The sequence below is a fragment of the Amblyomma maculatum genome, chromosome 6 (genome assembly GCF_055883805.1).
Source record: "Amblyomma maculatum isolate TAMU_Amacu chromosome 6, ASM5588380v1, whole genome shotgun sequence".
In the NCBI taxonomy this organism is placed as follows: Eukaryota; Metazoa; Arthropoda; class Arachnida; order Ixodida; family Ixodidae; genus Amblyomma; species Amblyomma maculatum.
Genome location: NC_139349.1, coordinates 125,481,076 through 125,497,447, shown reverse-complemented (window position 1 = coordinate 125,497,447; position 16,372 = coordinate 125,481,076).

Sequence of the window (16,372 nt, the reverse complement as noted above, 5' to 3'; positions counted from 1 at the left end):
CCTGCGGAAGCGCGGTTTAGCTCAGGAAATGTTGGCGCATAACGCTGGCCCTTACGTTGTGCTCGACTGCGTCAGCGAAGTGAACTACCGAATAGCACGCATGACAGCAAGTGGTCGTCGGTCAATAACAACCGGAGTTGCCCATATCGCCCCAATGAAGCCGAGTCGTTCCCGTGGGAACGAATAATTACTTCGTCCAGGCGGTTTCGGCTGTTCAGGGGGAAAATGTCGCTGTCCGGAAGAAGATGAAGCTAGTAGCACAAGTCAAGAAGAAAGACGTTTATCTTGTCCTGTGGCTTCCTAGTCGCGCTGTTTATATTAACACTAGACGTTGGAAAACAACTCTCGTGCCGAGCGCTGCCTTTGTATAGCTGAGCTCCCTGCCCTCTCAACCTGTTGTTCAGCGCTCCTATGTAAAACCTCGGTGATAACAATATTTCCAGGTAACATATTTATGGTAATAATTGGTTCACAGGAAAGGTAAGGCTCACTTGTTCTGTGGATTCCTGAACCGCGCCGTGAGCGAAGCGAGGAAGGTGGGAGTGAAAGCGGAAAGAGAGAAAGAGGTGCCGCAGTGGAGGGTTGAGGTGTAATTTCGACGACCTGGTAATGTTTAACGTGCACAGCACACTGACGCCTCTCCGTTTCGGCTCCATTAAAACGCCGCTGCCGGCGGTCGGGATCGAAGGCGTATATATACTGCGGCATAGCAGTCGAGCATCTAAACCGATTCACGAGCGTGGCGGTGCATGCTTAGGATACTGAAATCAGCAAATATTACATATATATTTCCACTGAGCATAGCCCTTCAGTTTAAAAACCTCCGATTCGAAAAGCATATATAGGCTCAGGTACAAGAAATGTGTACGCCGCGGTACATGTGTAGAGTAAATCAAATTTTATATAACAAACGAATTTCCGCGATACAGAAGGAAGTTTACCGGGAACAATTTTCAGCACATAAGAAGTAGGCTGCCTTTAGGCTCCTTGAGGTAATCAAAACATGTGATGATTTATTGGCGTCGTAGTGTGGCGTTTGGTGGTGTTGTAGGTAGAGTCATAATCGCTTGATATGAATGCCAGTTTAATACGTTGGCTTGCCGCCTTGAAGAAACCTGCTGTTTTCTGGATATCTTTTGACTGTCTTTCCGCAGTGTGCCAGTGGCGTTATCTTCAGCATTGGATAAGAATTGCAGTAAATAGGAGATTAAACCGCAACTTATTTCGATCTGGCCAGCAGAGTTTAAGGGAAAATATGTTTAGCCTCTAGAAAGCCAAGAATTTTTTCTGGTTCCCGAACTTGAGTTGTACATACAAAGTTTTGTCGCAAAACTAATATGCACAAATAGAGCTTTTCTGCACCTATTTTTTTTCATGTTGTTAAAGTATTGCTGATGTCAAGAAAGAGCTTCCAGGATTTCGGTCTCTCTTCGAAGGATTAGCCAATGAGGTCGTCAACCTGAAGAGAGATCCCATGGCCATAAAGTAGAGAGTTGCTCCATAAAGAAAAATTCTGATTGCAGCGACAGAGTCGGCTATATTGTTCTAAATGCAAAATAAGATGCACTGCGCTATCTCAGAAGCGTCCGCGTTTCCAAACGCTACGATGTATGCGCTTGCTCAACTTAACGCTAATTTAAGGTTTCGCAAAAGGCGACACAAAGGCCGAAGAGGTCTGCGCTTGAAAACTACAACCGCGCAGCGCTGCACCTAAATGCCACCGAAGCACAGAGACTGATTCAGTAAGTGCTCAACCCTCTCTCTGCCTCCCATTAGGATGACTTACCATAGATAAAACCAGAAAATTACTTTATCTGATAATATTTGCTAATGACTCCTATTTCAAATGGCCAATATAACCTGTCGCTCCCTATTAGAGAAGCATACCGCTATATAATACTACAGAAATCGCAGGTGAGGTCTAGATGGCTATTGAAAAATGTCAATAATCTGATGGCCAGAAAAAGGCACCGACAAGATTGAATTTAGTGTGATGATTCACTGCTTTCGTTTTTCATTTCTATTCATTCGTTCTCCCCTTTCGTTTACTGTCGACCAGCCATTTTGTTTCGCTTATAGGAAACTTATTCTCTAAGTAAATTTGGTAAAATTATTCTTTGCTTTAACTTGTCCAGGTCATTCGGGTAAAAAGACGCATAATAATTTCCTGAATTTCTTTGCCTCGCTGCTATATTTTTGCCCGCGGGCTCAAATGAAAACTTAGCGCTTTCGGAATGTGTTTGCGTTTTAAGACAAAGACAGAGATTACAGATCATGAACTACTGTTCCCGAATTCCTTTCACCACCTTCGTTATCGAAGAAGGAAGTTCGGGCTCAAAATTACATTTCTCTTTAAAATTTCTTGTTCTTCAGGGCTGATTTTTTCCTCTGCATACTACCTTGCCAGGTAGCTGAAAATTACGACCGCTGGCTAGACATGCAGAGCAGAACTGTGGGTGCTAAAGCTAATACGCAAGCAAGCAGAGCAGTCTCTCAAGAAAATAGAATTTTCTGGCATGTAGTCAAGCACTTGAGGTGGAAAAAGTATATACCAACAAAGGGCAGGTACTGATAGCTGAAACTGACTAGAAGAGTAAAACAACTTGAAGAACAATAGGATAAAGCGCATTTAGCAAGCACTCACAGATCATGAATACAACTTTACCAGCATCCCTCAAGAAAAGAGTACATACTAGCGGAGTCTTTCCGGCACTAACTTATAAGGCTGATGACAAAAAAATAGGGAAACAGGGAGGCTATAACGAAAAGAGTTCAATTTGAATTGCTGAAAGCGACTTATCGAGTGAAGGATAAATGATAGGCGTAACGTTAAGGGGCAACAAGAAAGAAGAGTTGGTCAGAAAAGAAACGTGTTTTCATGTTATTCTTGCCAAAGACATGAGGAAAGAATGCTCAGGTGAACCAGGAAAACAGATATTTGTTAAGGGCGATGGTTTTAGGGTAACATATTAAGAGGTGTTAGTTAGAAACTGATCCTCTATTAACACGAAAATTTATTAATATTTTCACAATTGTGGCGTATATTTGTTGTTCTTTAATGGTTTTTAATAGGAAATAAATGTGCTTCCTAATGAGTGGGCTGAGTCTTCATTTTCCTTGAGGTCATTACTTGCATAGAACATTCGTTATCTCTGCTCTATGATAATCTCGAACAAGTGTGTCATAGCATAGAATCAGAGAGACTCCTGCCTCTCGCTGCTTTTTACGAAACCTGGAGAAGGAGAACGGTATAGGGCGTATATGGCCCAATGTCCTACAAGCGTTCAGGAAGTTCCAAAGCAGAACCACTGCAATGTCACATTTCAGAAAAGAGAAAATTGAAGGCTTACAAAGCTATTTGTACCATTTAGGGTCCTGAATGGGAGGCTGGTGGCTACTTTATAGTAAAAAGTAGCGGACCGCGCTTCAGTCTACTCAAGAGCAGAAATGGAGAAGCCAATTTACAGAACTGTTTTGTCTAACTCCATCGTCATTGTCATCGCTAATATCATCCTCATGCTAGACAAGGAGAATTGCGACTGGTTTCTCACGAGTCCGGCATGGCCGAGTCATTTGCGCACTCGGCTGGGGATTGGAAGTATCGTGTTAGATTCCCGGTGGAGAGAGAATTTTTTTGGCCATTCCGTGCGAACATATTTCCTGCGGATATTTGCTGCGCACATTTTCTGCGGACGTTTCTGCAGCTAATGAGCCAAGAATTGCTTTTGCCTTAAAAGTTTGGTGTGTGAAGTGTGAAAATTTTTAAACGGAAGGCAATTGGGCTATCCGCCTTGTTCTCGAGCCAACTGTACCTATCACTCATAGAAGCTGATTCTTCCGACTTCGCTTGACAGGTGTGAATACGAGGCTGCCAAGAGAATATCAGCCTTCTATTGCCGTAGTACGTCAGCAAGTAATTCGAGTATTATTATTGCAGAATGTGAGAAATACAATGCCTGTCAGATATCCGCTTCCTGCCAAGACCGTGACACTGAGGTTGTGACGTGCTCCTTTCTCTTGTGAAGCCCTTTTCTGAGCATGATTACTATATTGCTTAATCAGTGATTTTCGCATACGTCTGCATTTTCAGCAAATGTGCGTCTTCAAGCTATCATGGCAACAGCTGATTAAGGGCTTCACAGTGGTAAAAACGTCCCGAAACTCGTTAATAAACTGTAATGATAGAAGCAATGTGCTAAATATATAAACCATGATAAGCTAAGCAGAACAATTTAAATGCGTCCAAAGAAAACAGACGCGGTCAGATATTGAACATTTTACTGAAGGCAACTTCACAAATAATTTTTTTATGATTTGTGTCATATCAGAGGCCAATTATTGTATTATAAATGAAGAAGGAGCCGATATCTTAGAAACCACTATGTGTACATATAAATATATATATGTATATATATATATATGTATATATATATATATATATATATATATATATATATATATATATATATATATATAGTTGGCGAAGTTAGTTTGGTGTTATTATATACTACAACGATAATATCCGGAAGAAGATGAAGTTAATAGCACAAGTCATGGAGAAAGACGTTAGAAAAGGACTCTCGTGCCGGGCGCAGCCGTTGACCAGCTGAGCTCCCTGCCCTCTAAAACCGTTGTTCAGCGCTCCGACATCAAACCCCCGTCGTAACAAAATGGTGGAGGTGCTGGGTGCGACTATCTCCACGACGCATCCTCAATCGCTGGAGCTTCGTCGGAGCCATCGCCTCGCTGGTGTCCCGCCAGTATTAGTAAGAACGCAACAGAATATCAAGCTGTCCCGAGCATCAACACGGGAGCTTCTGCCCCAGTCTGGCTATGTGCCGCCGACCATTACGAATGCGACGCTACCGTTTCGTGAGCCTCGTTCCTTTGCTGGTCAAGCAGTGCAAGATCTTGATGATTGGCTCACTCATTATGAACGTGTGAGCCGCTATAGCCGCCGGGAGTCGGTGGCTAAACTAGCGAATGTAGTCTTCGTTTTGACGCAAACCGCGCTGATGTGGCATGAGAACCACGAGGACCCCTTTACCACTTGGGACTGTTTTGTTGAAGCAGTCAAGAAATGTTTCGGTGCCCTAACTGCAAAGAAGTGACAGGCCGAGTAGACACTTGCACAAAGCCCTCCCAGGCAGCAGGGAAAACTTGCCCCATCTACATCGAGGTCATACTAAGTTGTGCAAGACCGTCAAAAGAGAGATGACTGAAGAAGATAAGGTAGGGCATCTTCTCAAGGGCATTGCGGAAGACGTCTACCACTTCCTCATTGACAAAGGTAACTTTAGTTTGGTCTCTGACGTTATTCTACACTGCCGGATATTCGGGACACACAAGGCTCGTGGAATTACATCGAAGTTTGCACGGCTCGCAAAATGTTACTACAGTGGCTAGTATCGAAGAATCGTCGTCTCTAAGCCTCCTGTGCGCCATCCATGAGATTGTTCTCGATGAGATGACATGACGTGAGCAGCTTTCCTGGCTTCGAAGGTGCGTATAAGGTCTTCAAACCTTGCAGGTGCGTTCCCACCGATGTCAGCAAATGACAGCGACTTTGCCTGCCGCGACTACCTGTACACCCCGCCACGAAGACCAGACGAGAGCTACAAACAATTTGCTTACCATCAGCGCTGCTTACTCCAATCATACATCACGCCGACCGCCGGAGAGCTACATCGTCCCGGAACCACCATCTGGATATTCCTCGCGTCCCAAAATGCAAGAACCGGCTGACACGCCCCATTTTTATCGACCTGTTCCGGTGTGCTACCGGTGTGGCGTCGCGGGTCACATTTCCCTCTACTGCAATCGGAGCGTATAGTTTAGGCCTCCCCCACCAGCATCGAACCGACGCGCCGTCTAGCCCTACATCGACACCTATCGGCCAGAATATCCTCCCCGGAGGGGCCGTTTGAAACACGAAAGGTTCCGCAGCTGCTCTCCACCGTCTGGCCGTAGTGTGACACCGCCTGTGTCATTTCGCGTGAGCCGTTTCCCGTCACCACGGCGCCGATATCCGCCACCCTTGCAGGACACCTAGCCAGCGCGGCCGATGGAGTTGAGGCCGGTGGACAATGGGCGCTGCTACCTAGTATTCCCCTGTCTGTGCATATAATAAAGGACAAGGTTATTGTAGTTCTTGACGGTTTGTCTACGATGGCGTTGGTAGACACTGGTGCTACTGCTTCGGTCGTGAGTTTACATTTTAAGAGCCTTTTGAAGAACAAAGTCATGTTTATTTGGGACAAAACTGCTAATTTTTACGAAGTGAGTGGAGAGTTATTGTATCCGGTTGGGGTGTGCAGCGTTAAAGTTTCTTTGGGAGGCACAGTATTTCTGGCAGAGTTTCCAGTACTGCCTCAATCTATGCACGATGTAATCTTGGGAATTGACTTCCGCCGTATGTGCGGCGCTATTGTTGATTGGCGGTAGAGAACACTAAGTGTTAGTGGTTCTCTTCCCATTGAACTTTTGGAAGAGTCGTCAAATTATGAAGACGTTTTGTGAGTGTGTGATGAAGTCATAGTACCGCCACATTGTGCACTGTGCGTCCAGGGGCCCAGCTCCCGTGCTATTAATGACTCATTTGAGGCTACTGTGGCGCCTCTTCATTCACAGTGCGTAAAGAAAAATGTGTTAGTGCCGCATTGCTTGGATTGTGTGAAAGAGGGCCGTACCGGACTGTGGGCTATAAATTGCTCACCGGAACTGGTCGTTTCTCAGCGGCCTTGAAACTACATTCTTGTAGCGCAGCTACAGCGAATTATGTAGCTCTCGCTACTTCTTCCCCCGAAAAACCCCGCTTCTCACTCACCCGCTGACCAGAAGCTTGTTTAGATGACCAGCGCATCTTTGGCCATCTCGCAACGCCAAATCTTGACGAGTCTGTTGTCTCAGCACGTCTCTGTCTTAGATTTCACGCAGTCCGACGGCTCGGAACGTTTTCGTATGTCTCGCGCACACCATAGGATCGACACGGGATCTGCCCATCCGATCCGTCCAAAGCCGTACCGTCTGTCGCCATCAGAGCGTAAGATAATCACTGAGCAAGACCAAGACATGTTGAACAGGGGCGCAATACAGGAATCCTGCAGTCCTTGGGCTGCTCCCGTGATATTGCTACGGAAAAAAGAAGGAACATGGAGCTTCTCGATCGACTAACGTCGCCTAAACTCCATCACTAAAAAGTATGTCATTACTCTCCCGTGTATCGAAAATGCCATACATTGCCTTTTCTCCGCGTCTTTTTTCTCTTCAATTGATTTGCGATCGGGGTATTGGCAAATTCCGATGGACCCTGCTGACAAAGAAAAGACTGCATTTGTTACGCCAGATGGCCCATTTGAATTTAATGTGATGACCTTCGGCCCATGGAATGAGCCAGCCACATTTGAAGAATATATGGATACAATACTACCTGGCCTCAACTGGGAAATCTGCATGTGCTATTTAGACGACGTTGCTATTTTCGGCCGGACTTTTACAGAACACAACACGCGACTTGCTATTGTTTTAGATTGCCTGCAGAAGGCTGGCCTCATCTTAAATATAAAAAAGTGCCGGTTTTTCCATCGTCAAGCGCTGGTAGTCGGACATCTCGTTAACCGCGATGGAGTTCGACCAGATCCACAGAAAATTGCTGCAGTTAGAGAATTCCAAAGACCCCAGACTCAAAAGGAGTGCCGCAGTTTTCTGGCGCTCTGCTCTTCCTTTCGAAGATTCATTCTAAGATTTGTCGACGTCGCTTACGCTCGGACGTCCCTTCTACAAAAAACATCCCTTTCGGCTGGACTTCAGATTGTGATTCGGCTTTCCACCAGCTAAAGTTTCTAATTACGTCACATCCCTTACTACGGCACTTCAACCCCTCCGCTCCGACGGAAGGTCACACTGATGCAAGTGGGATTGGTGTTATCGCTGTGCTCGTGAAACGTTCTACAACCGGCGAGCATGTAATTGCGAATGCAAGCCGCTCCCACAGCAAACCTGAGCGTAACTACACTGTTACGGAGCAGGAGTGCCTCGCTACAGTTTTCGCTGTTCAGCGATTTCGGTGCTACGTACATGGACACCATTTCACGGTTGTGAAGGACCATCAAGCCCCGTGCTATCTCGTCAACCTTCGTGGTCCATCTGGTCGTCTGGCACGCTGGGCCCTTCGTCGGCAGAAGTACGACATCACTATTTCGTACAAAAGTTGCCGCAAACACGCCGATGCAGACGACCTTTGCGACCTAATATGACTGTTGACTTCGCTTACTACATCGCCTCCGTCGTGACCGAGTTTCCAGACGCCTCGGCTTTGAGGACTGCGCAAGAGATCGACATTGGCCTGGAGCCACTGCTTGCGGCGCAGCGGGATTCCACAGCTCCCAGCCCATTTTGTCTCCGGGATGGCCTTCTGTACAAAAAGGCTTACTCAAGCACCGGCAAGAATTTTCTACTCGTGGTTCTAGAGAGCTACCGCTCGTGCATGCTGCGCCCCCACTTCCGATCACCTGGGCTCTGCAACAGCGCTCCACGGTGCCTGCCCCCGGTTTTATTGGCCGACGACTCCAGGCGATATGTGGCGAGCTGCACTGAGTGCCAACGATACAAACGTGATACGTCCACGCCACAGCGCCTGTTGCATGCTGTGACTCCATCACGCAGTGCATTTGAGAAAGTCGGAATCGACCTTATGGGTGTTTCCCGAAGTCTTCCGACGGAAAGCGTTGGATCGTGATTTGGGCGACTATCTCACCCGCTACAGCAAAACGGGACGCTCTTACTTCAGCCACCGCTCACCACGTGTCCCTTTTCTTGCTCCGTTCTGTCATCCTCCGCGATGAACCTTCGCGAGTGATAACCAGTGATCGAGGTCGCCAGTTTATGGCAGATGTTGTAGAAGAGCTTCCTCGTTTGGGCGCGTCTTATTTTCGACATTCCACCCCATATCATCATCACAACCATTGTCTTGACGTAGCGCACACACAGCACACTCGTCAACATGTGGTCTATTTACATGGCATCTGACCACAAGAACTGGGATATCATACTGCCGTCTATCCCGTAGTCCTTCAACACTGCAACACATGAGACGACCGGCTACAGCCCGTTCTTTCTTCTATATGCCCGTCCTCCTCGATATTGGCTCGACACGATTCTTTCTTGCTCCATCCATGTCGAACCGTGCATCGCCGAAACTCTTTGTTGGGCGGAAGAAGTTCGCCGTCTCATCTGTTTGCTATTTTTCGCTTAGCAAGAGCGTTCCAAAGCTCGGTACGACAGCCGGCCTAACCATGTGTCGTACGCCCCAGGAGACTAAGTGTGGCTTTGGCGACCCCTGCGGAAGCGCGGTTTAGCTCAGGAAATGTTGGCGCATAACGCTGGCCCTTACGTTGTGCTCGACTGCGTCAGCGAAGTGAACTACCGAATAGTACGCATGACAGCAAGTGGTCGTCGGTCAATAACAACCGGAGTTGCCCATATCGCCCCAATGAAGCCGAGTCGTTCCCGTGGGAACGAATAACTGCTTCGTCCAGGCGGTTTCGGCTGTCCAGGGGGAAAATGTCGCTGTCCGGAAGAAGATGAAGCTAGTAGCACAAGTCAAGAAGAAAGACGTTTATCTTGTCCTGTGGCTTCCTAGTCGCGCTGTTTATATTAACCCTAGACGTTGGATAACAACTCTCGTGCCGAGCGCTGCCGTTGTATAGCTGAGCTCCCTGCCCTCTCAACCTGTTGTTCAGCGCTCCTATGTAAAACCCCGGTCATAACAATATTTCCAGGTAAAATATTTATGGTAATAATTGGTTCACAGGAAAGGTAAGGCTCACTTGTTCTGTGGATTCCTGAACCTCGCCGTTAGCGAAGCGAGGAAGGTGGGAGTGAAAGCGTAAAGAGAGGAAGAGGTGCCGTAGTGGAGGGTTGAGGTGTAATTTCGACGCCCTGGTAATGTTTAACGTGCACAGAGAGACCAGAAAGCGTGTCGTGACATGGTCCATAGGGTCACAAAGAGTTGGACATGACTGAACGACTGAACTGACATCGCACAGCACACGGACGTCTCTCCGCTTCGGCTCCATTAAAACGCCGCTGCCGGCGGTCCAGATCGAAGCCGTATACTGCGGCATAGCAGTCGAGCATCTAAGCCGCATCACAAGCGTGGCGGTGCATGCTTAGGATACCGAAATCAGCAAATATTACATAAATATGTCCACTGAGCAATAGCCCTTCAGTTTAAAAACCTCCGATTCGAAAAGCATATATGGGCTCAGGTACAGGAAATGTGTACGCCGCGGTACATGTGTACAGTAAATCAAATTTTAGTCATCAAATGCATTTCCGCGATACAGAAGGAAGTTTACCAGGAACAATTTTCGGCACATAAGAAGTAGGCTGCCTTTAGGCTCCTTGAGGTAATCAAAACATGTAATGTTTTATTGCCGTCGTAGTGCGGCGTTTGGTGGTGTTGTAGGTAGAGTCATAATCGCTTGATATGAATGCCAGTTTAATACATTAGCTTGCCGTCTTGAAGAAGCCTGCCGTTTTCTGGATATCTTTTGACTGTCTTTCCGCAGTGTGCCAGTGGGGTTATCTTCAGCATTGGATAAGATTTGCAGTAAATAAGAGATTAAACCGCAACTTATTTTGATCGGGCCAGCAGAGTTTAAGGGAAAATATGTTTAGCCTCTAGAAAGCCGAGAGTTTTTTCAGGTTCCCGAACTTGAGTTGTACATACAGTTTTCTCGCAAAACTAATATGCACAAATAGAGCTTTTCTGCATCTTTTTTTTTTCCATACTGTTAAAGTATTGCTGATGTCAAGAAAGAGCTTGAAGGATTTCGGTCTCCCTTCGAAGGATTAGCCAATGAGGTCGTCAACCTGAAGAGAGATCCCATCGCCATAAAGTAGAGAGTTGCTCCATAAAGAAAAATTCTGATTGCAGCTACAGAGTCGGCTATATTGTTCGAAATGCAAAATAAGATGCACTGCGCTATCTCAGCAGCGTCCGCGTTTCCAAACGCTACGATGTATGCGCTTGCTCAACTTAACGCTAATTCAAGGTTTCGCAAAAGGCGACGCAAAGGCCGAAGAGGTCTGCGCTGAAGAGGTCTGAGTAAAACAACTTGAACAACAATCGAATAAAGCGCATTTAGCAGGTACTCACAGATCATGGGTCAAATTACCAGCACTTCACCAGCATTCCTCAAGGAAAAGAGTGCATACCAGCGGAGTCTTTCCAGCACTAACTTATAAGGCTGACAAAAATAGGGAAACAGGGAGGCTCTAAAGAAAAGAGTTCAATTTTAATTGCTGAAAGCGACATATCGAGTGAAGAATAAATGATAGGCATAACGTTAAGGGGCATGAACAAAGAAGAGTTGGTCAGAAAAGAAACGTGTTTTCATATTATTCTTGCCAAAGACATGAGGAAAGAATGCTCAGGTGAACCAGGAAAACAGATATTTGTTAAGGGCGATGGTTTTAGGGAAAATATTAAGAGGTGTTAGTTAGAAACTGTCCCTCTAATAACAAGAAGCTTTCTTAATATTTTCATATTTGTGGCATATATTTGTTGTTTTTAATGGTTTTTACTGAATTAAATATTTAATAAGTTACTATTTTGTTCAGTAATTAGTAACTATTCAATGTTTGTATGGCTTATGTTTAACCTGCAGCTATTGTTCACCTGCTTTGTATAACGCTGTGACCACAATGTTATATTTACTGCATATCTTGTGTTCCATTGACGTTGCCTCTAATGCAGTGCTACTTGCATTTTATGTGATTACATTTCCATGAATATATAGGTATATAGTTTGTGAATACTGTATGAAGGACCTGAATTTTTTTTTGCCGCAATATGTCATGAATTTGTATCTTTGGTATGTGTTGCTCACCGGTGCTACTGTTGTTAATGAGGAGACCTCGTCAGGCCGTGCGACCTCCTGTCTCGGGTCCCTCTTTCTGTCAGAAAGAAATAAACTTCAATCAATCAAGGAATCGCACAGCTTTTCTGGAGAAGGCAAGCTTTACAAAGCAAGCAGCAAATTATTTGCGGAAATCAGATGAGGAAGTGTGCTGGGATAAGTTCACCGGCTTCAGAACAGGAAGCCTTTTTCAAGATGCGCGGCGTATGACGAAAATGGTGAAGTCACCGAGCTCGGACAGCGCCTTCATGTGAATGGATATAATATCAAAACGTGACATTTACCCGTCCAGATGGATTCAAGTTTTATCGGTTTATGGAGTCATTTCGCCGTTACCTTAACATGGGCGCAGGTTCAGGCGTTTATGGATAGTCCATGGAGTACGACATACGTATCCCACTGATGGTAACTCCGCTCATTTGTTTGTTATTCGACCCAGCATATTACGCCTGCCAGTAAGTGACTGACGAAACGTGTTTTGCAATTTTTGCACCGCACAATATGTACCATATGACCCTTTCATGGTGCAGAAAATAAGCTCTGCAGTGTAACTTGTAATTTAAAATATTTTCGACAGTGCAGCGAAGGAACACTACGGTCTTCTCATGAGATGGAGTGGATTGTTATCACGAAAAACATCTATGTGGGATGGGGTCTCTTTTTGCCATCTGGCAGAATGGGCGCTTGATTTGACTGGAGCTGCGGCTGGGAAGACTAGCTTTGGCATTTATGTGCCAACAACTGCGTCCCATCGTCGACGGCTTCACGTAGAAATAAGTGCTTGCATGCTCCTGTACAGCTTGTGCAACCTTCCTCGCTTTTCCCAACAATTCAGCAAACCAAATTTTGCGCTCACACCTAATATTGCAGCAAAGCCATCTTTGTTTATAGGGTGTTCTTTAAAGATGTTCGGAATTTTTAAGGGTAACAGAGATTGGATTAATTTTAGCTCGATGGCTATATTGGGGGCTACGAAGGACACCAAATAAAACTCAGAAGCTTCAGTTAGTTCGCTAGTTACCCAAATACGTTAACTTTCTAATTTTAATTTGAGGGGGTTTATTGTATTTACAGCATTGGAACTGGTCGTCCAAATAGCATAGTTGCGAAAAATGAATTTCGTACAAAAAGCTGTAGCGAGCGTTTCAACGGCTTCACATTTGATCTTGATAGGCGGCGTCACCCATAAAAGAGCGCCAGTGGCGCGTTCGGTGTAGATCGTCAGCCAGTGCCCGCTGTGAGATCGGATTACAAGCGTAACGGTTGCGGTCACTGGGTACCGACACAGCAGCTATCAGCGAGTACGCGGTCGAAACGAAATAGACAACGAACTGCCTTGCGCCCGTCAGGCTTTGAAACCATACCAGTAGAGTGAAGAAATCTCTGGGTGAAGCGATCTACGTCAGACGCGCTGTGCTAGCGAGTGAGTTCAGTTCAGTCGTTCAGTCGTGTCCGACTCTTCGTGACCCTATGGACCATATCACGCCACGTTTTCCGGTCTCTCACTATCTTTCTAACATCACATAACTTCATCTGAAGCGCCTCGAGGATGCCATCTAACCATCGCGTTCGCTGTCTACCCCTTCTCCGGTAACCGTCAATCTTCCCCAACATAAAATCTTTCTGCAGCGACTCCTCGCTTCTCATCAGATGACCAAAGTAGCTGAGCTTTAACTTTAATATTTGACCCTCTAATGAGCAGTCAGGGTTTATCGTCGACAATATCGATTGATTTGATCTTCTGGCCGTCCAAGGGAATTTCAAGAGTCTGCGCCAGCACCACAATTCAAACGCGTCAATTCTTCGGCGGTCAGCCTTTTTCACAGTCCAACTCTCGCATCCATGCATCACAACTGGAAAGACCATAGCACGAGTTATAGGATCTTGGTTGGCAGTGTAATGTCTCTTCTCTTTACTAGGCGGTCAACGCTAGCCAAGGCTCTCTTTCTCAGAGGCAGGCGTCTCCTGATTTCATGGCTGCCGTCTCCTTCCGGGGTAATCTGGGAGCCCATGAAGAGAAAATCTGTGACAGCTTCCACTTCTTGTCCCTTGATGCTCCAGGACTTGATAGGGCAAGACGCCATGATCTTTGTCTTTTTAATGTTCAGTTTAAGCCCAAACTTCTCACTCTCTTCTTGTACGCGCATCAGAAGTCTCTTGAGTTCCACTTCTCTTTCTGCCATTAAAGTGGTATCATCCGCATATATAAGGTTGTTGATACGTTTCCCAGCAATCTTCACTTCAGCTGAAGACTCGTCCAGACCGGCCTTCCTCATGATGCACTCAGCATATAGGTTAAATAGGCAATGCGACAGTATGCAACCTTGTCTCACTCCTTTCTCAATCGGAGACCAATCAGTAAGACCATGCCTAGTTTGTCTGTGGCTTCTTGCCCTTCATACAGGTTCCTGAGAAGACAGATGGGATGAATTGCAACTCCCATCTCTTGAAGAGCTTGCCACAATCTGCTGTGATCTACGCATTGAAACACTTTCACATAATCAATAAATCAGAAGTAGATTGGTTTACTGGAGAAGGTAATGGCAACCCACACCGGTATTTCCTGCCATCAAAACCCTATGACCAGTCACCAGTCACAATAGCTAGTGAGTGAAGCTACCTGTAATTAAGGGTTACATTTGTTGGCCCTGTAACGCGCACTAAAATTTTTAAAAGAAAGCTTGATTTGATGGCTGTGCTATTGGGAGGACTAGATAGAATTCTGTAAATACAATAGACCAATAAAGTGAGTATTAAAAAGTTGATTACTGTAATTAGCTAATTATCGAGGTGTTTGCCTCTTACCTGGTGTGACAGTTGCGAGTACCACAGCCCTAGAGTTAAAAAGCCTAAAGCCTCTTACTTTTTGTTTAAAAGACAGTACCTTCTAAAGAAAACACCTGGTATGAAACAACTGTGTATACGTATATAGTGATGGCAATAACAATTTAGCAACGAGAAGTAGGCATGTATTAATCATGTTTTCGTCTCTTTATTTGAAAATGTTACAATATTTTAACAAGCTTGAGTCCATTAGCTCACACTTTTTCTCCTCTTCTTTGTCATTTCTCGAACAAAGTTGAGAGCTTACCTTTCGCGAATTGGAAAAGTTCGTAGACTCAGTCCAAAAAGATAGGTTTGGTTTGGTTTATTGGGTTTAACGTCCTGTCGTGTTTGCGCTTCGTCAATATAAGGAGGACGTTGGCGTACTTCTATCTGTGCTTAATAGATTTGTAGAGTTCGACCAGCGTCGGCCGAGGCACAAGTCGAACTGCCTGGCTAGAGAACAGACAAAACGCACGTCCACAGATGGGACTTGCTTCCCCGAACAACAGGAGGGCGAGGAAGCCCGCCGTGGGGGGCGTCCCGCTGGGCGCGGACCGGGGGCGAGTTCTCACGGCGACGCGCGGAGAGGGATGCCAGGGTCTGTCATTAACGCGCACTGCTCTAGTCACAGAACAGGCAAGGACACAGCATTTCAAACACAATACTGCCTTCCCCCTTAAAAAGTTGCCTGATAGCGTGCAAGAGGTCGATGAGGAATCTTGGAGACGCGCTGGCTCTGTGTGCATAGGAAAGAACCACGTGTAGGCTGCATGTGGTCCGCTATGCTTTCTAGCTCTGCCCTGGATGCAGTCTTTTCTTCTGAGGGGAGGTGCCACGCTATGTGGGAGGATGGTGCATTTGCCTTCGCCGCTGCCGAAGTGCTCTCAGAAGGCGCCATAAATCCACGCAGCTGGTTGAGGTGTCAGCGTTTCACAGTTCGATGTCTGTTGACAAGCCAAGAGCACAGGCCTATGAGTCTGACAACAGTAACTTCCTTCCCGCGTGGTTGTCTGAAAAAATGGCAGGCTAGGACGCGCTGCCCCTCAACAAGTGTCCCGTAGCTCGGAATCGATTTTTCTTCCCTAGTCGATCGTCTCTGTCTCTGGCTCGGGGAAGTTAGCTGTGAGCTGTTTCCACATTTCGCGCTGGTTCCTCATTTTCGCTGGGGTCTGGCCTGTTGAGCCCTGCACTGTCGTGTGCTGCTTGAAGAAAAACCGCGCAAGGTGGCGCTGCAGTGACCTTGTCTGGTCTCTTTCAATGGCACGTTTTAGCTCAGCCACGTAGCGCTCGACTTGTTCGTTTGTAGCTGGGTACTAGGGGGCTGATGTGTTGAGGAGATGCGTTGTCGCGATAACACTTGAGAATGTCAGCAGACACAAAAGGGGTTTTGTTGTCCAACACTACATTGCGGGGAATTCCGAACGTTCGAACAGTCATCAGAGGTTGTCAATGACTGCTGCCGAAGACATCTCTCGCATTTCCCTTTTCTAAAACCACTTTGTGTAGGCACCTACGGCCAGAAGAAAAGTGCAGCCCTCAATTGAGCTTGCAAAATCAATGTGCAGGGTTTGCCAAGTTGTGTGTGGCTTTTCCCATTCTGTGAGAAGAGCTTTCAGCGGATT